At 44.0% G+C, this 25,145-nt stretch overlaps 1 pseudogene; it reads left to right on the plus strand.

The window, feature by feature from the left end:
• LOC141223170 (uncharacterized) overlaps positions 1 to 25,145 on the plus strand; it is a 312,000-nt pseudogene that overhangs the window by 25,868 nt on the left and 260,987 nt on the right.

Here is a 25,145-nt window from a genome sequence, read left to right on the forward strand (position 1 = left end):
GCCAGTAAACGGGTTGTTGCACAACAGGAAAGAAATAGCTGGGAGCTGAGCACAGAGGACTGAACCAGAGGAGAACAAGGCTGTATCTGGCAGCTTCCGGCAATATGCTTCCAGCTTTAGTAGGGTGCGGTGCTTTCCAACTGGCTGAAGTAGGGAGCAGATTACTCCAGCTGGACAGTACACACATCCATACTGCAAGACTGGATGGTACTTCTGGTCCCAGGCACCCTAATTGTAGTGGCTGGACAGAGAATGTGCCACCCTTAGCTTCTGGTTCCGACGTCCCTTCCATCACCAGAGCCGCCTGCAGGATGAATAAGGCGGCTCCTGGTGACAGAAGCAGACGTCTCAGGAGCAGGTCCCTCCCAGAGCAGATGGGACCCACCATTTGAAGAAGCCCTAGTAAAACAAAAAAGCAGAAATTCAGAGCAGTAGAAATCCCCATAAAGTGACTCCATTTTGGAAATTATAACCCTCAGTGAAATAATCTATAGACGTAGCGATTATTTTGATTCCAGAGGCACTTTCTGGAAATTAGCACGCAGTGGATGTTGGAGAGTAAAAATTGTACATTTGCCATTTTATTCCCCTACACATAGTGCCCAGATTGTGCTCCAGGAGACACACACCGTAAATTAAGTGGGCTCTTCTCACTATAGTAATGCCAAATACATAGATGCTGAATGTGGTTTGGGCGAACTGCAAGGCTCAGAAGTGAGGGGGAGATCTGACTTTGGGAGAGCGGATATTGCTGGATTGGTTTATGGAAGCCATATTGTTTTTCAAGAACCTTTGAGCCGCTAATAATGTGGAAACCTTTGTTTTTCCATTGAGAGATGATGGACCTGAGTGGGGGCTTTTTTTGTGAGATGAGTAGAAGTTTTTATTGGTGTTATTTTCACCTACATAACATTTTTAGTGGCTTTTAAGGGTATGTGCCCACAGTGCAGTTCTGAAGCAGAAATTTCTTGAGCTTTTTTTCCTCTCCCTGGCAGAAAAAACGCATGCGGACTTTACATGCATTTCGAAGCGTTTTTACATGCGTTTTTGCATGTGTTTTTTTTCAAGCCGTTTTCCAAGCGATTTTGAGCATCACAATGCTTTTGGAAAAGGGCTTGACAATATAAGTTGGTCACACAATATAAATCCATGCGACTGGCATGGATTTATATTGTGTGACCAACTTATGAGGAGTAGGTAAAAGAAAGTTATGCTTTCAAATGTTGCATCTACCAATGTCCATAGATTCCCATGCTGTGTATAGTAAAAAAAAAATAATTTAAAAGTTAAAAGGAAAAAAAACCCTGATACTCACCTCTCCGGCGGCCCCGTTGTCCTCCCGGCGGCGATCCTCTCTCCTCGGCGGCCCGCGGTGTACTGCCAGGACCTGCGGTGACATCATTTATCAGCTGATGGTCACGCGACCACCAGCTGATAGGTGATGTCAGCGGTCAGCTGATGGTCGTGTGACCATCAGCTGATAAATGATGTCACCGCAGGTCCTGGCAGTACACCGCGGGCTGCCGAGGAGAGAGCATCGCCGCTGGGAGGACACTGGGGGCCGACTGTGAGGTGAGTATGAAGGTATTTTTTTATTTTTTTACTTTTTAATTATTTTTTTACTCACGCTGTGGAAAAGCAGGCTGCTGCTTCTACCATCCACTCTGCTCATGCTGTTATCAGCCAGAGCAGCAGTCGGATGAGAGGAGTAGCAGTCTCCTCTCCCAGGCCCGGGTACCATGCGCACATTGAACCGCAGCAAATCCGTATGTATAGATGTTATACATACTTGTTTTCTGCGGTTCAATGCAAGTCAATGGGCGCAATTTTGGTGTGAAATCGCTCCTAAATTGGCTGTGTTGCGGATGCTTCGGCAATGATAATCTGAAGCGGAAATCTTCACAGCATGTGCACAGCACATGCGGGTTATCATTGGGAAACATGCCAGATCTCTTGACAAGCGATTTTAATGCGTTTCAGCGGCAGGATAGCAGCCGCGGAAACGCATTAACACAGCATCGTGGGCACACAGCCTAATTCCATACTTGGGTGGCAGAATGAATAAACTGTTGAACACCACACTCTACTGGTTCATGCTATAAGGTTTTCTATAACACTGTGAGCTATTGTTCTGTTGAATAATTCAATATTTTTACATAACTTGCCATTTTTAATGAAAGTTTAAGTAGAAATATTCAACAATATAAATTTTAAGGATATGTTATTCATAAATAATAAATGTTTTTATTCTTGGTAGATGACTGTACCAGGAGATCAGAGGGACAGCTGACATCTTCAATTTTTAAATCTGTTGATCTTGAGATCCCACAGGATACCATTGAAGTGAATGCCATTACTCCAGATATACCATCATCCCTTCACAGCAAAGATCTGTCACCTGATCCTTTGAAACAGGTCCTGTCTTCTGATTCATTACCGACTACTGAGGAAAATCATAGTCACAAAATAAGCATCAAAAAACGAGCTGCTCCTAAAGCAAAGAAGCCATTTTCACGTTCAGAATATACAAATAGTTTTCCTCTTAAAAAGTCTTTTCTTAAACATCGAAAGGTACGCACAGCTGAGAATAGATTTTCTTGTTCCAATTGTGAGAGATGTTTTGACTGGAAATCACATCTTCTTAGACACCAGAGAAGTCACACAGGGGAGAAGCCTTTTTCCTGCTCAGAATGTGAGAAATGTTTTACAGAGAAATCAAGTCTTATCAAACATCAGAGAACTCACACAGGGGAGAAGCCTTTTCCCTGTTCAGAATGTGGGAAATGTTTTAACCAGAGATCTGATGTTGTTATACACCAGAGAACTCACACAGGGGAGAAGCCTTTTTCTTGTTCAGAATGTGGAAGATGTTTTACAAAGATATCAAGTCTTATAAAACATCACAGAACTCATACAGGGGAGAAGCCTTTTCCCTGTTCAGAATGTGGGAAATGTTTTACAGAGAAATCAAGTCTTATCAAACATCAGAGAAGTCACACAGGGGAGAAGCGTTTTTCCTGTTCAGAATGTGGGAAATGTTTTAACCAGAGATCTGATGTTGTTATACATCAGAGAACTCACACAGGGGAAAAGCCTTTTCCCTGTTCAGAATGTGGAAAATGTTTTAAACGTCAAGCAAATCTTGATAGACATCAGAGTACTCACACAGGGGAGAAGCCATTATCATGCTCAGAATGTGGAAAATGTTTTATGCGGAAATCAAATCTTACCACACATCAGAAAACTCACACCAAGGAGAAACTTGTTTAGGATGTGGGATATTTTTTAAATATAAAATCGCATCTTGTTAGACACCAGAGGAGTCACACAAAGAAGCCTTTTTCATGTTCAGAATGTGGGAAGTGTTTTAACCAGATTGTGAGCCCTCGCAGGCAGGGTCCTCTCTCCTCCTGTACCAGTCGCTGACTCGTTTTCTAAAGATTATTGTAAGTGTTTTTGACCTGGAATCAGCAGATACAATTGTTTCAAAGAAAACTGTAAATAATGGACTCAACCTCCATGGCCTGCACGCACGCTCACCACGCAAGATTCCATTACTGAACAAAAAGCATGTTCAAGTGCGTTTAAAGTTTACTCAACAACATTTAGAAAATAATGTGAAATACTGGGAAAATATAGTCTTGTAAGATGAGACCAAAATTTAACTCTTTGGATGCCATAATACACGCCATGTTTGGAAACCAAAGGCACTGCATTTAAACCCAAAAACACCATACCAACAGTGAAGTTTGAAGGTGGGAATAAAGCACTGGAAAACTTCATATAATTGAAGGAATGATGAATGGACAAATGTACTGAGTCATTCTTGATAAAAATCTGCTGCCATCTACCAGGCCCAGCCAATCACCTGACCTGAATCCAATAGAAAATGTATTGAAGGAACTAAAGCTCAGAGTTCATAGAAGGATACCACAGGACCTTCAAAATTTGAAGAGTGTTTGTATGGGAGAATGGGCCAAAATCACATCTGAGCAATGCATGCGACTGGTTTCGCCATACAGGAGGCGTCATGAAGCGGTCATCACCAACAAAGGCTTTTGTACGAAGCATTAAATACATTTCAATAAGCGAGTTCAATACTTTTTCCCTGTGTCATTTCTCATTATTACACATAATTTATTGCCATCTATGATTTGACTTCTTTGCTTGTGTGGATTGGATGGGTTGTAACTGACATCTGGTGAGAATTTTATGTCAGTAGCACTTTTAGATAGGTCCAGAAAATATTTGGACAGTGACACAAGTTTTGCCATTTTGGCTGTTTACCAAAACATATTCAAGAAACAATCAATCTGGTCATCAATCTGGTCTTAAAGTTCCGACTCTCAGCTTTACTTTGAGGGTATTCACATCCTAAGTGGAGTAAGGGTTTAGCAATTACAGCTCTTTAATATGGAGCTGCCTCATTTTATAGGGACCAAAAGTAATTGGACAATTGTCTGAAATGCTCTTTCATTGGCTGGGTTTCATGGGTTTTTCCCTCGTTAATCCATCATCACTTAAGCAAATAAAAGGTGTGTAGCTGATTTCATTTGTGGCATTTGTATTTGGAAGCTGTTGCTGTGAACCCCTAACACGGAAAGGAGCTCTTAATGGAAGTGAAAGAGACCTAGTATTGACTGAAAAAAAAGAATAAATCCATCAAATAGATAGCAGAAATGTTAGGCATCCCCAAATCAACAGTTTGGTACATTCTGCAATAAAAGAAAAAAAAAGAGCACTGGTTAGTGGGAACTCAAAGAGGCGTGGAGGTCCATTGAAGAAAACAGTGGTGGATTATTGCAGAATGCTTGATGAAGAAATGCCACTTCACAAAATCAACCTAAGTGAAGAACGTTCTTCAAGAAGTATATATTTCATTGTGTATGTCCATCATAAAAGAGAAAACTTCATGAGAGCAAAAACAAAGTGTTCACCACAAGGTACAAACCATTAATCATCCTAAAAAATAGAAAGGCCAGATTAGACTTTGCCAAAAAAAACATCTAAAGAAGGCAGTCCAGTTCTGGAAAAGCATCTGTTATGATCTGCAACAAGAATTAAGGAAAGATAGGGGAAAGCTGTCCCTACAGTAAGACTAAGCTGAATCCCTACGATGTAGCGGGCTGCCTGTTCCTTGTGAACAGACCCGCCTTAGTCCTCGGCTAGTCTGAATGAAGACCTATAAAAATAAGGGAGGGGTCCCTAAAAGAACTAAGGAATGGGACACCTAAACAGAAATTGTTGTAGAACACAAAAGACAAACTGACAAAAAGTACTAGAGGTCCCAGAGGACCAAGCAAACTGACAGAGATAGGCACCAAAGCCCCAGGCTAGCAAAACAGTCAAACAACACTGAAGTCCAGCAAAGCCAGAAGGGCGGAGCTGGAATATAAAGGCAGATGGTCACGTGACCGCAAAACACAAGATGGAAAAAAACTAACAGGAGGGTTCTAACAGTACCCCCTCTTTTATGAGGATCATCCGGATCCTCCAGGCCTATCCGGAAACCTCCTGTGGAAAGCTTTAACAAGCCTAGGAGCAGAGACATCATCCGTCCTTACCCAGGAGTTGTCTTCGGGACCGAAACCCTTCCAGGAGACAAGATATTGTAATCTCCCTCTATGCAATCTAGAATTCAAGATACGCGAAATTTCATATTCGCCGCCTTCCACCACAGGAGGAACTGTGGCAGTGACGTCCCTATCAGATACTTCAGCCTTTTTCAACAAGGAAACATGAAACACAGGATTAATCTTCCAGGAAGTAGGGACATCCAACCTAACAGCAGACGGGTTAACAACCTGAAGCACTTTAAATGGACCCACAAACTTAGGACTCAATTTTTTAGAGGGAATCCTCAACCGCAGGTTCTTCGAGGACAACCAAACCATGTCACCCACAGTAAACAAAACCTCTTTACGTTTCCTGTCAAAATACTTCTTGGATTTTTTGTTAGCCTCTTGAAGGTTACAACGTACATTAGTCCAAACTCTCTCCAAATCACCGGAAAAATTCTCCTCCGGCACCGCCGACCCCAATTTGGAGAACGAACCAAAAGACGGATGTCTCCCAGTACAACAAAAAAAGAACACCCAGCAGAGGAGGATGTATGATTGTTAAGAACAAATTCTGCGAGAGGCAGAAACTCAGACCACACCTCTTGATTGTCCGCCACAAAACAACGCAAAAACTGCTCAACATCCTGGTTCTTTCTTTCAGTCTGTCCATTAGACTCAGGATGATAACCAGACGAAAATGAAAAATGGACTCCCAACCTGTCACAAAAAGTACGCCAAAAGCGAGCCACAAACTGAGGTCCTCTATCAGAAACAATATCCGGGGGGAAGAAGAATCCAACTGCCACAGGCGACTTAGAAGGTCTAATGTGACCAGCAGCCAGGCTAGTCTGTATGTACTCCTCCAAGGCCTTTCTTTCAGGGATAGTCAGATTAAACAAGCGACTTTTGGGAACAGTAGCACCCAGAACAAACTCAATGGCTCAATCATAATCCCTATGAGGAGGTAACACTTGCGACTCCTCCTCTGAAAAAACCCTCCAAAAATCTTGAATAGGTACAGGTAATTCCACTTTTTCCACAGCTGCAATGCGACCATTACATCATTTATCATAGCACTTCGGACTCCAAGACTTAATCACATTAGTAGACCAGTCCAATAAAGGATTGTGCAGTTTTAACCAAGGCAATCCTAGAACAATCGGAGAGGGTAAATTATCCAAAACAACCAAGTCCAAAACTTCTTAGTGAACTCCATCGATAGTGAGAGAAAATGCAGCAGTCTTGTGAGTAATACATTTCAAAGGAGTGTTATCAATTGTAACCACAGAAATAGGTGATGACAAAGGTTTGGATTTCAATTTAAGGTTTTCCAAAAACCCTTTATCAACCACATTAAGTGTTGAACCACAATCCACAAAAACCTGAAATTCAATCAAATCTCCCTGCAGAGTAGTACTCCCAGAAAGAAATACTCCTGCAGAGCGTAAACAAGCTATACGGACGTAACTGACCTTTTTTTTTTCTTTACTTAAACGACGCTCACAATACTTAATCAAATGATCACCTTTACCACAATAAAGACACAATCCCTCGGCGAATCTCCTGTCTTTTTCCTGAGAGCGGAGTGACATCCCCCCAACCTCCATTGGTTCCCCACCGTCAGAGCAGATTTTCTGGGGACTAGGACCTGACATTACAGGAGTCTTTACCTCATTGAGCCTGCACCCCAGTCTCCTATCCACACGAACAGCTAACTGCATAGCTTCCTGCAGAGTCTCAGGTGCAGGGAATGCAATTAGCAAATCCTTAACCCTTTCACTCAGACCAGCAAGAAATAAACATCTCAGCGCCGAATCATTCCGTTTAACTTCTGAAGCCCATCTCCTGAAGTGTGTGCAATAGTTTTCAACATCATCAGACCCCTGATTCAAACGTCTAAGTTCTGATTCAGCAGATGAGATTCGATCAGGATCGTCATATAATAGCCCCATGGCAGAAAAAAATTCTTCAACAGAACTTAAACACGGATCATTAGGCTGAAGAGAAAAGGCCCAACCCTGTGGTTCTTTGCACAAAAGTGACATAATAAAACCAATGCGCTGTGATTCATTCCCAGAGGATATTGGTCTCAAACGAAAATATAATAATCATTTTTAAAGGAAAAAAAATCTTGCTGTTTACCACAAAAAACATCAGGCAGTCCTACCTTGGGTTTGACAAAATGCGCTCCAGGACAGCTACTCACATGTTGCTGAAGCTCAGCCACCTCCAGAGACAATCCCTGCAGGTGTTGAGCAAACTCCTGGACGGAAACCATACTGATCCCCGAATTTCTTTCCTTTTAGTTTTTTTGGGCTGGACTTACTGTTATGATCTGCAACAAGAACTAAGGAAAGATAGGGGAAAGCTGTCCCTACACTAAGACTAAGCTGAATCCCTGCGATGTAGCAGGCTGCCTGTTCCTTGTGAACAGACCCGCCTTAGTCCTCGGCTAGTCTGAACGAAGACCTATAGAAATAAGGGAGGGGTCCCTAAAAGAACTAAGGACTGGGACAAAAATGGGACACCTCCTAAACAGAAATTGTTGTGGAACACAAAAGACAAACTGACAAAAAGTACTAGAGCAAACTGACAGAGATAGACACCGAAGCACCAGGCTAGCAAAACAGTCAAACAACACTGAAGTCCAGCAAAGCCAGAAGGGCGGAGCTGGAATATATAGGCAGATGGTCACGTGACCGCAAAACACAAGATAGAAAAAACTAACAGGAGGGTTCTAACAGCATCCTTTGGACAGATGAATCAAAGATTCATCTTCACCAAAATAATGGGAATAAGAAAGAATGGAGAAGGCTTGGAATGGGTCATGATCCAAAGCACAGCCCATCCTCTGTAACACATGAAGGAGGAGGTGTGATGGTGCGGGCTTGCATGGCTTCCAGTGGGGCTCGGTCACTAGTATTTATTGATGATGTGACTGAAGACCAAAGCAGCCGGATGAATTCTGAAGTGTACAGGTCGATATTTTATGCTCAGATTCAACCAAATGCAGTAAGGTTGATTGGACGGCGCTTCGCAGTACAGAGAGACAATGACCCAAAATATAGGACAAAAGCAATCCAGGAATTTTTAAGGGCAAAGAAGTGGAATATTCTGCAATGGCCGAGTCCATCACCAGATCTCAACCACATCGAGCTGCATTTCAAAGGCTAAAAGGGGTATTCCCATGTCCAAGATTCCAATATGTAGTAGATGTAACAATAATAATATTAGCAAATTTCTCCAATTAGAAATGTTATATCTTTTTTCTGATTTGCTATGTCTCTTTCCTCATGTGCAGGCATTGTAGGACCTTAGGTATCCATGGTTACGACCACTAGCAAACTAACTGTCACTATATCAGTAGTCGTAGCCATGGATACCTAAGGTCCTGCAATACTTGCACATGAGGTAAGAGACATAGTGAATCAGAAAAACTATACTACATTTGTAATTGGAGGTATTTGCTAAGATTATTATTATTACACCTACTACATATTGGGGTAGGATCTTGGACATGGGAAAACTCCTTTAAGACAAATCATAAGGCAGAAAGACCCACAAATAAGCATAAACTGACGTCACTGCAGTAAAGGCCTGGAAAAGCCTCTCAAAGGAGGAAACCCAACGTTTGGTGACATCCATGGTTTCCAGACTTCAGGCCGTCATTGCTGCAAAGGATTCTCTGCAAAGGATTGAACATGAACATTTTATTTATTGTAAAGTTAATTATTATTTTTAAGCCCCTGAAATGAGGAGGCTTTGTAGAGAAATGGTTGTAATTCCTAAACAATTCACAGGATATTTTTGTTCAACCCCTTTAATTAAGCCTGAAAGTCTCCACTTCAATTGTATCTCAGTTGTTTTATTTTAAATCCAAATTCAGAAAGGTAGAATATACTAAAATATAAGTTTTATAATAGATAGGATAAAATAGCCACTGGCCAGTGAACATGCAGTACATATAGACACACAAATAACCCCATGTATGACTAGAATAGGTGACACCAATCAGTTCTCATGTGCAATGAGGCACCTATCAAGGTGATGTATACAAAGCTGTATATAAATATATACACTGCTCCAAAAAATAAAGGGAACACTCAAATAACACATCCTAGATCTGAATGAATGAAATATTCTCATTGAATACTTTGTTCTGTACAAAGTTGAATGTGCTGACAACAAAATCACACAAAAATCATCAATGGAAATCAAATTTATTAACCAATGGAGGCACTGCGCATGACCAAAATATCTTCCTGCTGTCTGGTGACCCGGATGTTGTAATGACGACATCGGGTCATCATGGCAACATCCGGGAAGCCGCGGCAGACATCGCTGAACGCCGGCAGGAGACGTGAGTATCTGCGATCACCTCCCCTTGCCCCCGCAATGCTGCGATCGACTTCGATCGTAGAATTGCGGGGTTAATGTGCCAGGAGCGGAGGGGGACCGCTCCCTGCACATAGCACCGGATGTCAGCTGTGACAATCAGCTGACACCCGGCGGCAATCGCGCCCACACAACCTGTGTGCGGACGCGATCGCCAAGACGTACTAATACATATCAGGCTCTTAAAGCCCAGGGCGCAGATACGTATTAGTACGTCTTGGCCTTTAAAGGGGTATTCCCATCTCCAAGATCCTATCCCAATTTGTAGTAGGTGTAATAATAATAATATTAGCAAATGCTTCCAATTAGAAATGTACTATCGTTTTTCTGATTCGGTATGTCTCTTTTCTTATGTGTAGGTGACACGCCCCCTGGGCCTGTGCTGTGCAGGGGATACCCGGAGCCGGATCGCTGGGAGTTGTAGTCTTCCGTGGCGGTGACCCGGTCCGTGCCCAGGGCGGTCAAACCAGTGGCAGTCTTAGTGCAATAACAAATGTCCGACTACGCCACCCGTGGATTGCGGTCAGTGGGGACCGCCGCTGCGCTGCAGACCGCTGAGGCTGATGTTGTATGCGCAGCCAAGTATGGGATAACTCCCCACGGGAGAAGTATTGCCTCAGGGCAGATAGTGTGGATGATGGGAGTAATGGTGTGAGCGTCCCAGTACTAATGGTGCTGGTGTGGCGATGAAACACAGAGACGTGTGGTGCAGTTCAGGGTCTTTACTGATGGTATAAAGCAGACCCTCCCGGGAGTACTGGCTAGCGGTAGAGGTCTGGTCAGTCTGAGAGCTAGCAGGATCTTCCCCTGGCCAGGTGGAGTTGTAGGCCTCCCCGTCTATCTGCACTCTTTCCTGGCTACCTTGCTGTGTGCGGGTAGAAGTAGCCCACGTCCCTGAGTATACCGTGTGGTGCTCACCCGTATGGCCGGTGACTTGGGGCCTTCTGTTAGCCTCCGCTCCTGGATGGCGGTGCTGGTCCCTTGCTTGTGACCGTGCCTCCGGGCTTCTATGGCCAGAATACATGGAATCCCCTGCTGGTTGGATTCTGCTGCTGGACCTGGATGTCCCCACAGCCTCGGACTCCGTGTCCGGGTTTAGTGTCTTCAGCCAAGGCGAGCTATCTAGCTTCCAGCCTCTGGCACTCGCTCCTGCTCCTACAGAGCTCCTGTTGTAACTCTCCCTTTCTAGGCTCTGACTGCTCTGCTTGTTCTGCAGGCTCTGTCTCACCTAATCCCGCCCCAGACCCAGTTTATAAGGGCAGATTCCTTCCCCCCCAGGTCTGGGCGGGCAGTGTTGCATGCTTAGGGCTCCTGACCAGAGAAACCTCCTACTTGCTCTCAGACATAATATTTCTATTACTGTGGCAATCAGACCCCCTGGGGTGCCACATAGGCATTTCAGGACCTTAGGTATCCATGGTTACGACCACTAGCAGCTAGCTATTTAACTGTCACTTTATCAGTGGACGTAACCATGGATACTTAAGGTTCTGCAATGCTTGCACATGAGGAAAGAGACATAGCGAATCAAAAAAACTATGCTTCATTTCTAATTGGAGGTATTTGCTAATATTATTATTATTACACCTATTACATATTGGGATTGGATCTTGGAGATGGGAATACCCCTTTAAAATTGGTACTTTATGAATACTACTCCTGATTCTGCCAGCAGTTTGACTACATTGCCTTATGTGGATGATTCTTCCTCTCAATGGAATAGAACGTTTTTCTTTACTGAATTGTTAAGTCTCACTACTCTGAGAGATCGGATTCACATGAGATGCAGGATTCTCTAAATGACTTATTTGTCACTCAGAACCATTTTTTCTATGCGGTCCAATCTAGACCGCGTGACCTGGACGTATTTCAAGAACTGGTAGAAAAAGAACATCTGTTGGACTGTAATAGTACTTACAGCTCTGGCAAAAATTAAGAGATCACTGCAAAATTTTCAGTTTCTTTGATATTTTATAGGTATATTATAGAGTAAAATGTACATTGTTGTTTGTACTGACAACTTGTCTCCGAAATTCAAAGCTAAAAATTTTGTATTTATTTGCAGCAAATGATAAAGTGTCAAAATACTAAAAAATAAACAGTGCTTTCAGACCTCAAATTACTCATGTTTTAACTCAGGAAGAGTTCAGAAATCAATATTTGGTGGACTAACCATGATTTTAATCACAGCTTTCATTCGTCTTGCCATGCTTTCCACCAGTCTTTCCATGCTTTCCAATAGAAAACTGTTCAGTGGTCTCTTAATTTTTGCCAGAGCTGTATATTAAGGACAATTTATCTGTTCATGAACGAATTGCATTAACAGAACTAACAATAAAGATCTATTAATTAGACCGGCAGACAAAAGAGGGGGTATAGTCCTCTTGACTGCTGTGAACAATGTTGTCAGAGTATTACGCCACTTTTACAGGCTCACAATAAAACATACAAAAACGAAACCAAAATGGATTTTCCTGTGAAAAAATATTAAGGAACATCCTTTCCAGGGTAATGACTTGCATAAAAGGCAAAATAAATAACTAAAAACAAAAATGATCCTCCACACCTTGGGCTATGTTCACATGTAGCGTTTTTAATGCGTTTTTGCACTTTTGCATTGCTTTCAACAGTGAAAAATACATTCACCGGTAAATGTCATTTTAACATTTTACTACCTTATCTGGCTATGTAGTGCCTGCTGAGGGAGCACAACAAACACCCACATCATGTCGAACTACATTCCTGTCCCAATTTCTAAGGGGCCGCGGAACACCACTATGGAAGCCAGATCAGTGTGAAAAGGTTGCTGGTTGGATGGCAGATAATGCTTCCAGTTAGTTTGCCACCACCACCACCCTGTCTTCCACACGGTCCAGTCTAGGTAGCCGTGAGTCTGGACCACATTACTATTATTACTTTAGCGCCATTTATTACATGGTGCTTTACTTGTGAAAGAGGGGTATACATCGCAAAAACAATTACAATAATCTTGAACAAAAATGTGACAGCGACTGGTACAGGAAAGGAGATGACCCTGCCATTGAGGGCTCACAGTCTTCAAGGGATGGGTACTGATACAGTAGATGAGGGTAGAGCTGGTCGTGCAGCGGTATGGTGGAGCGAGGAATACTGCAGTTTGTACACTTGCTGGAAGAGGTGGGTCTTCAGGTGCCTTTTGAAGGTTTCAACACTAGGTGAGAGTTCCAGAGTAATGGGGAGGCATGAGAGAAATCTTGTATGCGATTGTGGGAAGAGAGGATAAGAGGGGAGTAGAGAAGGAGATCTTGTGAGGATCGGAGGTTCCATGCAGGTAAATACCGAGAGACTAGGTCACAGATATATGGAGGAGACAGGTTGTGGATGGCTTTGCATGCTAAGGTTATGGTTTTGAACTGGAGTCTCTGGGCAATGGGGAGCCAGTGAAGGGAGAGAAGAGGCCAGGGAATAGTGGGGGGACAGGTGGATTAGTCAGGCAACAGAGTTTAGGATAGATTAGAGGGGTGAAAGATTGGAGGCCACAGAGCAGGAGGTTGCATTAGTCGAGGCGGGAGATGATGAGGGCGTGCACTAGTGTTTTTGCAGATTCTTGTTTGAGGAATGTACAGATCCAGGAGATTTTTTTTACTTCGAGTCGGCATATTCCTCACCCTGATCCTCCTTTCTCCCATCATGCCTAGTGCCCTGAGACAACTGATCCCATACTTGGACACTCTGAAGAGCTGTTTTGTTCATCTTTCCATTTATGGATTCTGGTCTCTCACTTGGTCCGCTCAGAAGTGGAAAGAGCTTGGATATGCAGTTTGAAGGAGAGATTAGAGTCCAAGGTTACCCCAAGAGTTGTTGACTTTTCCATTTATAGATTTGGGTCTCTCGCCCGGACCACTTCAAGCAGGGCAACAGAAGATCGCATATAACGATGCCCAAATATTTGAGCAGCCACGGTCACCCGAAGGTGACGGTGGGAACGTGCAATTACTGTCGCAAGAGGTGGATGATGATGAGACACAATGGACAGAAAGGAGGAGAACCAGGGTGCAGAAGTAGAAGATGAGCTGGTGGAAGATGAAATCAATGGGCAGAATGCCAGGATCCAGAAACAGTGTCTGCGGGTGACACCACTGCCTCTTCCCCTGTTGTACATGCATGCCAAGCCTCCATCCATGATGCAGGCGAAAATGCCTCCCACCTTGCACCTGTCGTTGCACGCTTGCAACCATCACCATCTGCAACCATGTCCACGTCCTTGTTCCAGCGCAGCATTTAGATGTCCCTACCCCAGTCCTTTGAACAAAAGTGCAAATATGCAGTCAACCCCCAGAGGCCACAATAATAAACGGCCACATTTCTCGACTGCTTCCACTAGAAATTTTGCCTTTTAGGCTCATGGAGGCGGAAGCTTTCCGCAAACCTCATGGCTGCGACTGGCCCTTGGTACTCAGTCCCCAGCCGCCACTATTTCTCCTGGTTTCGCCCCCGCCTTATACAAGCATGGGTCCCAGAACATTACCCGTGCCCTCACAAGCGCAGTTAGTGGGAAGGACCGCCTAACCACAGACACGTGGACAAGTAAATGTGGCCAGGGACAGTACATCTCACTGACTCATCACTGGGTTAATATTTTGGAAGCCGGGACTCAGTCAGATCCTGGGATGGGACACGTCTTCCCGACGCATAGGATTGCAGGCCCTGGGTCAATCAAGCTTCAACACAATGTTCATAAGGTAGACAGCAGAAGTAGTCGGTCTTCTAGTCAACGAGCAAATTATTCATGATGATAGAGGCCACCATCTCCTTAGCTTTCTGGTACTTTTCTGTGGGAATGAGCTGGCTCCAACCAGCCTGGAATATTTCCAATGAATTATGGCACGACACCATGGTATTAGCAGTGCCCCCAGTACCAGAAGGAAAGCCATCCACAATTTCCTTTTCAGGAATTTGATTTAGTATACTGAGTGGCTGGCCAAATACATTCGTTTCTCACAAAGGAGCTGTAGATACTGAGTGGTGGCAGTAGGTGCATATTTATCCAGCATGTTAGATATCAGAGGGAGAATAGAGAAGGCAGCACAGTGGCTCAGTGGTTAGCACTGCAGCCTTGCAGCGCTAGGGTCCCGGGTTCAAATCCCACCATGACAACATCTGCAAGGATTTTGTATGTTCTCACCATGTTTGCTTGGGTTTCGCCCTCAGTAAAAAAGCACCCATAGAGTGTCTGGGAACCATCCAATAGAGAGACTCCTCCGGTGGGCCCTGGCTTCTTCAGGAGAGTTCATAGTGCAAACCTTGCAACTGCTATGGGGCTCATGAGCAGGGGGAGAAACGTGGGCCCTCAGAATCAAATCCTCTGGTGGGCCCAATGTTCTTCAGTCTGACACTGCTTCTTGGTGAGAGAGCCATATTCTTTAGCTTGGTGAAAGGACTGGCATAGAGGGAATCTAGTCCGACTGTCATTTCTCCACCTCCAGGTTCCGGACATTGTGACACAAGACCATGCCGGGCTGTAGGTTCAGAAGTGAGAGCCACGGATCTGCCTGCTGTGTTACAGATTTCAACAACCCTGCAGCGGTGTGCGGTTAGTCACCTAAGCATAAGCATATTATCTTCAACACAGCCTGTTGCCGATTGGCCGAGGCAGTGCTGCAGTGCTTCCAGCTTGTGACTGATGTGGTCATTTCGGATATGGAGGCCGAACAGGAGGAATAGGAGGTGCTAGAGCTGAACAATGTGATTATATTGAGATTATATTGGCGAGTCTGGTTGAATACTAAAGATCCTGCTGTGTTTATATATATATTTTTTGTTTTTTTCTTGCGTCTCTTCAAATCCGTATTGGAGTGCGTCCTAATTTTTGCCAGCCCTTCTAATTGCTGCATATACGGAATAACAGTATAGGAGACCCACTCTTTAATAATGGAAAGGACGATTGAAATAGATTCTATATTCTAGAATATTATCTGTCTTATCTGAAATTCGTTTACGAGTGAGGTATCGCAGTATGGATAGCGTATTACACCGATCCAGCCAGGTATTATTGCCTTATACTGCGTGCTGCTGGTGCGGCCCCAAAAAATTTAAAATCTATTCTATTCTCTATTGATAACGCTGTTAGATGCATTTACAATAGGGACAGGTGCTAGGTGGTATCATCAGCTCCAGATGAGTGTTCATTCTGGTTGCATAAATGTCTTCCACAGTCCATAACTTTTTTTTATTATTTCTTTGGCCTTATATACAAGTCATTACCCTGGAAAGAATGTTTCTTAACATTTTTTCCATTTTTGCTTGTTTTTTGTATGTTTTTTTTATTGTCAGTCTGTAAAAGTGGCGTGATACTCTGACAACATTGTTCATTGTACATTGCTATTTGTCATCCACCAACTGTGAATAGGTTTGAACCCACAACTGCAATACTATAAATGGAGTGTAATATTTGACACATTCACGAAAATTGCTGGATTATTAGGGCAGTAATATAGAATCATGTCTGATGACCACAGTTTCAGGCAGTTGCTTAATAGGATGGAATTTGTCAGCAACCAAGTGTCAATAGTTTGGAACAACATAGACCTGGCAGATTTTAAAAGCAGTGTAATATATGACAAGTTCCCAAAAGTTTCTGTATTATTACGGCAGTTATATGGGATCATGTCTGATGGTCACGGTTTCACGCAGTCGCCTAATAGTATGGTATTTGTCAGCGACCAACTGTGAATAGGTTTGAACACACAACTGCCATGTAACATCCCTGGCGGCGTGCTGGCATGGCTTACCATCTCCCACCATGCAAGACCACCAACCTACCTACCAGTCCAGGCTGTGCACTATGATCCTCTACTCGCTGTGTGCATGTCTCTTGTCTGCTGGCTTAGGGCGGAGGCGCTGGAACTTCCTGATTCTTAAAGTTACAATGTGCGCAGTCCTAATGCATCCCCAGCCTATTGCTGTGAGTCACTGGATACTTAAACCTCCTCCACCCAGTAGGAGGTGCCTGAGCAACACTTTCTTACAGTGTGTTCTGTGCAACTGTGAGTCGCCAGGTCCTGTCCTGAATCTTGCCTGTTTCTGCCACCCTGGGAGCTGAGTACCCAGGCCCGTTACCTGTATCTGTGACTTCTAGTCTATTCCGCCATCCTGGGGGCTGAATGCCCAGGTTCGTTCCTGTATCTCGTTCCTGTGTCAGTTCCTGTCTGAACTGTGTCCTAGCCCTTTACCTGTTTGTCTCTATGTCCGATCCTTCCCTTTTCCTGCAGTGTCTGAACCAGTACCTAACTCCCACTCATTGTCTCTGTACTTCTGTTTGAGTTTTGTGTCCACTTGCTACTTCATAGCAAGTACCTTGTGTGTATCTGGTTCTGCTTTTCCCATTTCCCTGCCTCTGTATCTACCTCGTGTGTTCTAGCTATCTTCCTGTGTTTCCCTGTCCCTGTCTGTTCCATTTGAACAGAGCCCTGTCCTGTCTGTTTGCTCCTGCGGCACTGCTCTGCTTCCCGTCCACACCTGCGGCTCTGCCCAGCTGCCACTCTGCACCTGTGGCTCTGCTCTGCCCTGCTCAGCTTCCCCTCCACACCTGCGGCTCTGCCCTGCCCTGCTCCGCTTCCCCTCCGCTCCTGTGGCTCTGCTCTGCCCTGCTCTGCTTCCCCTTTTCACCTGCGGCTCTGCTCTCCACTGCTCCACTTCCTCTCCACACCTGCGGCTCTGCTCTGCCCTGCTCTGCTCCACTTCACCTCCGCACCTGCGCGCTCTGCTCTGCCCTGCTCCGCTTCCCTTCCGCACCTGCAGCTCTGCTCGGCCCTCCTCCGCTTCCCCTCCACACCTGCAGCTCTGCTCTGCCCTGGTCCGCTTCTCCTCCGCACCTTCTGCTCTGCTCTGCCCAGCTCTGCTTCCCCTTTGCACCTACGGTTCTGCTCTGCCCGGCTCCGCTTCCCCTCCGCACCTGCGGTTCTGCTCTGCTCCACTTCCCCTCTGCACCTTCGGTTCTGCTCTGCTCTGCTTCTCCGCATCTGCGGCTCTGCTCTGCCCTGCTCCGCTCCCCTCCGCACCTGCGGCTCTGTTCCTGTATCCCAGTCTGCACTGGTCCCTATCCACCCTGTTTACCTGCCTGCCAGTACCCGCCTGTCAGTATACCAGCCGTGCCTGCCAGTACCCACCTGTCTGCATACCAGCCGTGCCTGCCACTACCCGCCTGTCAGCATACCAGCCGTGCCTGCCAGTACCCGTCTGTCTGCATACCAGCCAAACCTGCCCGTTCCTGCATTCCCCGGTGCGGGTCAACAGCTGTGTGACCGGGGTCTGACCTGGAGTAGCACCTAGGCCACCTCCCACTTCCCTCCTTTGACCAGAGAGTCGATTAAGCCGCCGTGCGTCCAGGGTCGGATCTGGCGAGGCCCTTAGTCATGCCCCTCCTGGCACTCCTCGGTTCGTGGCCCAGTGGGACCACTAACCACCTTCACACCAAATAGTCCGGGCGTGAGCGTAACATGACATACTTTAAATGTAGTGTGATATCTGACACGTTCCCAAAATTTCTGTATTATTACGGCAGTCATATTGGATCACGTCTGATGGCCACGGTTTCACGCAGTCGCCTAATAGTATGGTATTTGTCAGCAACCAAGTGTCATTAGTTTGGAACAACATACACCTGGCAGACTTTAAATCTAGTGTGATAGCTGACAAGTTCCGAAAACTTTCTGTATTATTACGGCAGTTATATGGGATCATGTCTGATCATGGAAAAAAGTTTCTCTGCTTCCACAATACAGTAATGATAATAAAATAAAATAAAAATCTGGCTGTATTCTGCTAACAAGCAAATGGAGCACTAAAATGTTGGACAGCTTTGCTTTTTAAAGAAATAATCAGGATTAAGTGCAAAAAAAAAATTATTCATGATATCTAGTCCAATGGCTATCTATAACAGGCAGAAGCAGACAGAACGTGCAATGGACACTATTGTGCTGTATAGTGTTCACAATCTCTGTCTGCCTAACTCCTGCTATCACCACTGAATATATGCAGCTGGATTAGTCCTTAGAAGGACTGTTAGTTCAGATGGATATACAGTGCTGGCCAAAAGTATTGGCACCCCTGCAATTCTGTCAGATAATACTCAGTTTCTTCCTGAAAATGATTGCTATCACAAATTCTTTGGTATTATTCTCTTCATTTAATTTGTCTTCAATGAAAAAAACACAAAAAGAATTGTCCTAAAGCCAAATTGGATATAATTCCACACCAAACCTAAAAAAGGGGGTGGACAAAAGTATTGGCACCCTTTGAAAAATCATGTGATGCTTCTCTAATTCGTGTAATTAACAGCATCTGTAACTTACCTGTGGCATCTAAAAGGTGTTGGCAATAACTAAATCACACCTGCAGCCAGTTAACATGGATTAAAGTTGACTCAACCTCTGTCCTGTGTCCTTGTGTGCACCACATTGAGCATGGAGAAAAGAAAGAAGACCAAAGAACTGTCTGAGGACTTGAGAAACCAAATTGTGAGGAAGCATGAGCAATCTCAAGGCTACAAGTCCATCTCCAAAGACCTGAATGTTCCTGTGTCTTCCGTGCGCAGTGTCATCAAGAAGTTTAAAGCCCATGGCACTGTGGCTAACCTCCCTAGATGTGGACGGAAAAGAAAAATTGACGAGAGATTTCAACGCAAGATTGTGCGGATGGCGGATAAAGAACCTCGACTAACATCCAAACAAGTTCAAGCTGCCCTGCAGTCCGAGGGTACAACAGTGTCAACCCGTACTATCCGTCGGCGTCTGAATGAAAAGGGACTGTATGGTAGGATACCCAGGAAGACCCCACTTCTTACCCCGAGACATAAAAAAGCCAGGCTGGAGTTTGCCAAAACTTACCTGAGAAAGCCTAAAACGTTTTGGAAGAATGTTCTCTGGTCAGATGAGACAAAAGTAGAGCTTTTTGGGAAAAAGCATCAACATAGAGTGTACAGGAAAAAAAAAAAGAGGCATTCAAAGAAAAGAACACGGTCCCTACACTCAAACATGGCGGAGTTTCCCTGATGTTTTGGGGTTGCTTTGCTGCCTCTGGCACTGGACTGCTTGACCGTGTGCATGGCATTATGAAGTCTGAAGACTACCAACAATTTTTGCAGCATAATGTAGGGCCTAGTGTGAGAAAGCTGGGTCTCCCTCAGAGGTCATGGGTCTTCCAGCAGGACAATGACCCAAAACACACTTCCAAAAGCACTATAAAATGGTTTGAGAGAAAGCACTGGAGACTTCTAAGGTGGCCAGCAATGAGTCTAGACCTGAATCCCATAGAACACCTGTGGAGAGATCTCAAAATGGCAGTTTGGAGAAGGCACCCTTCAAATATCAGGGACCTGGAGCAGTTTGCCAAAGAAGAATGGTCTACAATTCCAGCAGAGCATTGTAAGAAACTCATTGATGGTTACCGGAAGCGGTTGTTCGCAGTTATTTTGGCTAAAGGTTGTGCAGCCAAGTATTAGGCTGAGGGTGCCAATACTTTTGTCCGGCCCTTTTTTGGAGTTTTGTGTGAAATGATCAATGATTTGATTTTTGCTTCATTCTCTTTCGTGTTTTTTCCTTGCAAGCAAATTAAATGAAGATAATAATACCAAAGAATTTGTGATTGCAATCATTTTCAGGAAGAAACTGAGTATTCTCTGGCAGAATTGCAGGGGTGCCAATACTTTTGGCCAGCACTGTATATATTGATGTGGAATACCTATACCTTACTATTACACCGCCAATTCTTTCCCTAGCTAAGCAGCATCTCTCCCTACTCTGCTTGTTTCCGGGTAAGACTGTGACGAGCATAGGACCACCAGGTCTTATATAGACCCGATGACGCTATGTGACCTGCCAATCACTGTAATGCCACATCCAACCTGGCTACGCCATTACAGTGCGTGGCAAGCAATCCCTGCATGTTCATTGGCTCTCTAAAGAGCGCCAAACATGCGGGGAAGAGACCCGAGCTCCTGCCGAGCATGTTGAGCAGTGCTGGAAATACTCGCCGAGCATGTTGAGCAGTGAGATGCTCGGGCGAGTACTGAGCAGTGACGAGCACACTAGTCATTACATAGATGACATGATCATGATTTGGGAAGGGACAGAGGAGGAGGCGAAACATTTTGCATCTGATATGAATAATAATGAATTCAATTTACGCTTTACTTCAAAATTGTCCTGTAATAAAACTGAATATCTGGATGTGGTGTTATCTGGGGATGTAGATACAGGTAAAATATAAGTCTTTCCATCTAGAAAAAGCAAAAATAGTAACTCCATTCTTTCAGCAGATTCTTGCCATCCTTTACACGTCATAAATAATATTCCCATTGGAGAACTGGTGAGAACTAAAAGAAACTGTTCAACTATGGTCAATTATTCTGTTGAGTCAAAGAGAGTGGTGAATCGGTTAAAACATAAAGGGTATTCTAATCGTATTTAAAAAAGGGCTGAAAATATCGTAGAAAAAAATCGATCGCACCAGTTTATTAATAGAAAATAAAAAAGTTATTAATAATAGACAAAATAAACAAAATAATGATTGTTCTACTAATTTCATAACTTAATACAGCCCACAATATTTTGATATTATAAAGATTATTCAGAAATACCAACCCATTCTTAATGAAGATGAAAAACTTGCGGCAATTCTACAAAAATCTAAAGTTAAATATATATAGAAAAGAGCTCCCACACTGGGAAATATTTTATCACCCAGTTTTAAAACATATGTTTAAACCGGTTATTCAATCTACCTGGCTTTCTGTGAAAGGATTTCATAGGTTTGGTCATGTCCCTTGCAAAGCGTGCCTTTATTTTTCAAATATCTCGCGAATCGCAGCAAGCCGGTCATATTTTTTTCGCTCAGTTCTGGTACTTCTGTCGTCAAAACGAAGACACCGCATTATAATTTTGAATCTCTTTCTATTCATTACCAAGGAAAATTTCTCAATGCCATCCCCATCTCTACCCCAGAGCTCCTCCAAACTCTGTCGGTTTGCCCTATAGGCGCCTGCAAGATATAGCAAACCAATAAACGCCCTCAGTTCAATTACATCAATAGGGTTGACATCTCGCTTTCTAATGAAACTGTCCCTTATGGTGTCCATGTACTGATTTGTATATGTCACAATTGTGACCAGAATGTCATCAGTGAATAAACAGTTCCAGCATTCCATTTCATTTTTAGCATTCCTTGCAGTTCCTATGACACCAGGAAGGTGGCTCAAAATGTTATGCGAGCGTGGGCGAGAACTTTTAGGGGGTGGCTTTTTTTATCCATTTTGTTGTTTTATCTTTGCCCAAATAATATGTTTCTATGTCTTGAGCATCCTCCTCACTCTCTCCATCTTGATCTGTATCAGACACATCTGGACATTCTTCCACATCATCTTCTGAATCAATGTCACTTTCTTCCCCTAAATCTTCTAGCTGTAAGGGGTCTGTCTCATCATCATCAAGCAGTATATTTTGCACTTGCTCAACATGAAGGGCATTTGACAAGTCAAATATTCTCCTCGCCATTTCAGAAGAAAAGCTGAAGCAAGAGAGAGAATATGTGTTAGGGTGCAATGTGCCTGAGAAGCACACTCTTATTTCTAACAAAAACTTCTATGACAAATCCACAAATTTAGCACTAGCTATTCATAAAACAAGCTAAAAAAACAATTGGGATGAATAAAAACAGCAAATACTAACCGTCAAAGGTGTGACGCATTCAGGGGCAATAAGCCTGAGAAGCCAAAACCCTGATATCTGATCTCCTGAAGCTCTGCAGCACAAGAGGCTTCTCAGGTTTCACACAGCCTTTACAGTTAGGAAGGTACTGGGAGGAGGGTGTTTCCCAGACAAACCACTGAAAATAGAGAAATGAAACGAAGTGAGCTGCGCCTGTCAGATCAGTTGTCCCTGACGGAGGGTTAAAGGACCTGTGGCAAGAGCCACTGGAAAACCCGGGTTGGAGGGAGGAGGCTGCCCACTGCCTTCCTGTAACCTCCTCCAAGAAATGAAGGCCCTGCTGGGTTTTACTTAATCTGCGTTAGCCAGATAGCCTGACCAGGTCAATGCTTACCTTCATTCCTGCATTGCAGTCGCAGGTGAGTTTGTGACTGAAATGCACTCCAATGGATTTAATAGGTCTTTGTACACATTCTGGGGGATATATAACGTCCCTTGTATATGATCCCGGTCACTGCCTCACACAAGCATTATCAGTCATATCAACGGGAGGCAAATAGATACATTATTGTAAAACAGATGAAAACAAGTATGTACAAAACACTGGTGAGATTACTGTAGAACATTGCAATGGTGAATCAGATTAGATGGAGCGTACAAATCCATGCTATCCAGGAGTTGGATGTATAACAGATCAATTGCAATGGAATACGTCTGCATAGAGTCTGATGCAAAACCTGATCGTGAGGCTATTAGGTATAGCAAGCATTTATATCTGTATCAATGAAAAACAGATTGTCATGGAAATATTGAAAATCTTTTCTTCTCCCCTGTCATAGATATTAAGAATTCTCTCTCAGACTCCTCTTCCCTCCTCCCCTATAGTAATTGTCCATGGGCGAAGAGCTGACACTTTGGCCAGTGGCCTCTATGCACATTAACACACACATGAGAAGGGCCTTGTAAGCAAATGCTGGCCCAAAAGGTGCTACCAAACCCAATTAACACAGGCTTGTGATAGATTTATAGCTAACTGAGAAGGGTGTATTCCCAGTGCTTCAAAGGGAATGTAACAAAGGCCTGCAGATGGCCCGAAGCTGATACGGAATATGGAATAACTAAAGTTCCATATGTCCAATAATAATGGGGCCTATATTTTGGGTGGCAGGGTCAGCTAAGGAACAATATGGATATTTTCCCGTCGCTGTAAGCCCCTCCGGGGAGCTGTGGCGCAAAAGTAACAAAATAGCAGACGGCAGCTATACCGTGTGTGGTCTCTGGAGAAAGGTAAAATCATAACGGAAAATATGGTATCACTTTTGGGCCTCTACGATCAACCAACGATAAATTATCGCAAAAAACAGATAACTAATAAAAATATGAAGGCTGGAGACCAGACCCCGTGATGTCATCACAGGGGGTGTGTGGGCAGGGCTCCCCTTAGGCATAAAAGAATCCACGGAGGATGGCTCAGCACTTATGTTGGAAGTTACATATTTTGTGTAGTACGGGTCACATTCGCTGAACGGGCATCGGAGTGCTTCCCTCCAACTATACTGAGTCATCCCTGCGAACTGTATAGAGTAAGTTGAGAATTGGAAGACGTTAATTAAGTAGAATTTGCATGCACTCTGTCCGGGTAGAGGTGCTGATACAATAGGCAACTGGTGCCTAGTTACTACAGAGAATTGTTTCATCGCACTCAATTGAATGCAAAGTTCATTTATTGTGGACAAAGTGAAACAGAATTAAACAATCAAACCGAGTTTCAGGGCGACAGTAGACGTTTCGGCCTCTGATATGACCTTAATCATTACGTCGCTACTGCAAAAGGAAAAGACATACAAGGTGTCAATGGAGATAATATGTACACATATTACATTATACATATTACATTATATACAGTTGTTATCCAAGGTGAATGTAGAAAGAGCATGACTGTGAAAGAAGGGTGGGGGAAAGGAAAGGGAAAGAGGGAGGGGGGAATTGGATTAGAGGGGTGATCTAGAGAGCAGAGGAATAGAGAAGGGGCAAGAAGAGAGGATTAGGGAGAGGGATCACAGGACAGTGTACTAATATATACATTATATACATAGCATAATATTTACAATCAGAGTAGTACCAGGGATTATTTTACTTGTTATGCGGTTCGAGGGTGTGCTAAAGCTTAGTAAATGGATCAAGGGAAAGAAATTTCCAGGTGCACGGCTGTAATATCAAGGCAGTGTGATTAGGTATGCTGTGCAAGTTAGTAGCAGAGTACAATGGTGTAGCCAGGAGTTTTCTTATATACTTGCAGGGTGGTTACCTTAAGTTCACAGTAGATATGGGGTCACAGGGATCTATAAGATACAGTGCAATTGATTATTAGGAGTGAATATTGTGCTGACTTGTTGGTATAGGGACACAGTCCTGGTGGCATTGTACCTTGTGGTGGATACCCGACTCGTTCCTGTGTCAGTTATAGTCCCCTTATGGCGTCCCCTGGAGAGGTGGGTCAGGCAGT

This window comes from Phyllobates terribilis, unplaced genomic scaffold (assembly GCF_046119375.1).
Source record: "Phyllobates terribilis strain yellow unplaced genomic scaffold, ASM4611937v1 Scaffold_374__1_contigs__length_1864666, whole genome shotgun sequence".
NCBI classification, from domain to species: domain Eukaryota; kingdom Metazoa; phylum Chordata; class Amphibia; order Anura; family Dendrobatidae; genus Phyllobates; species Phyllobates terribilis.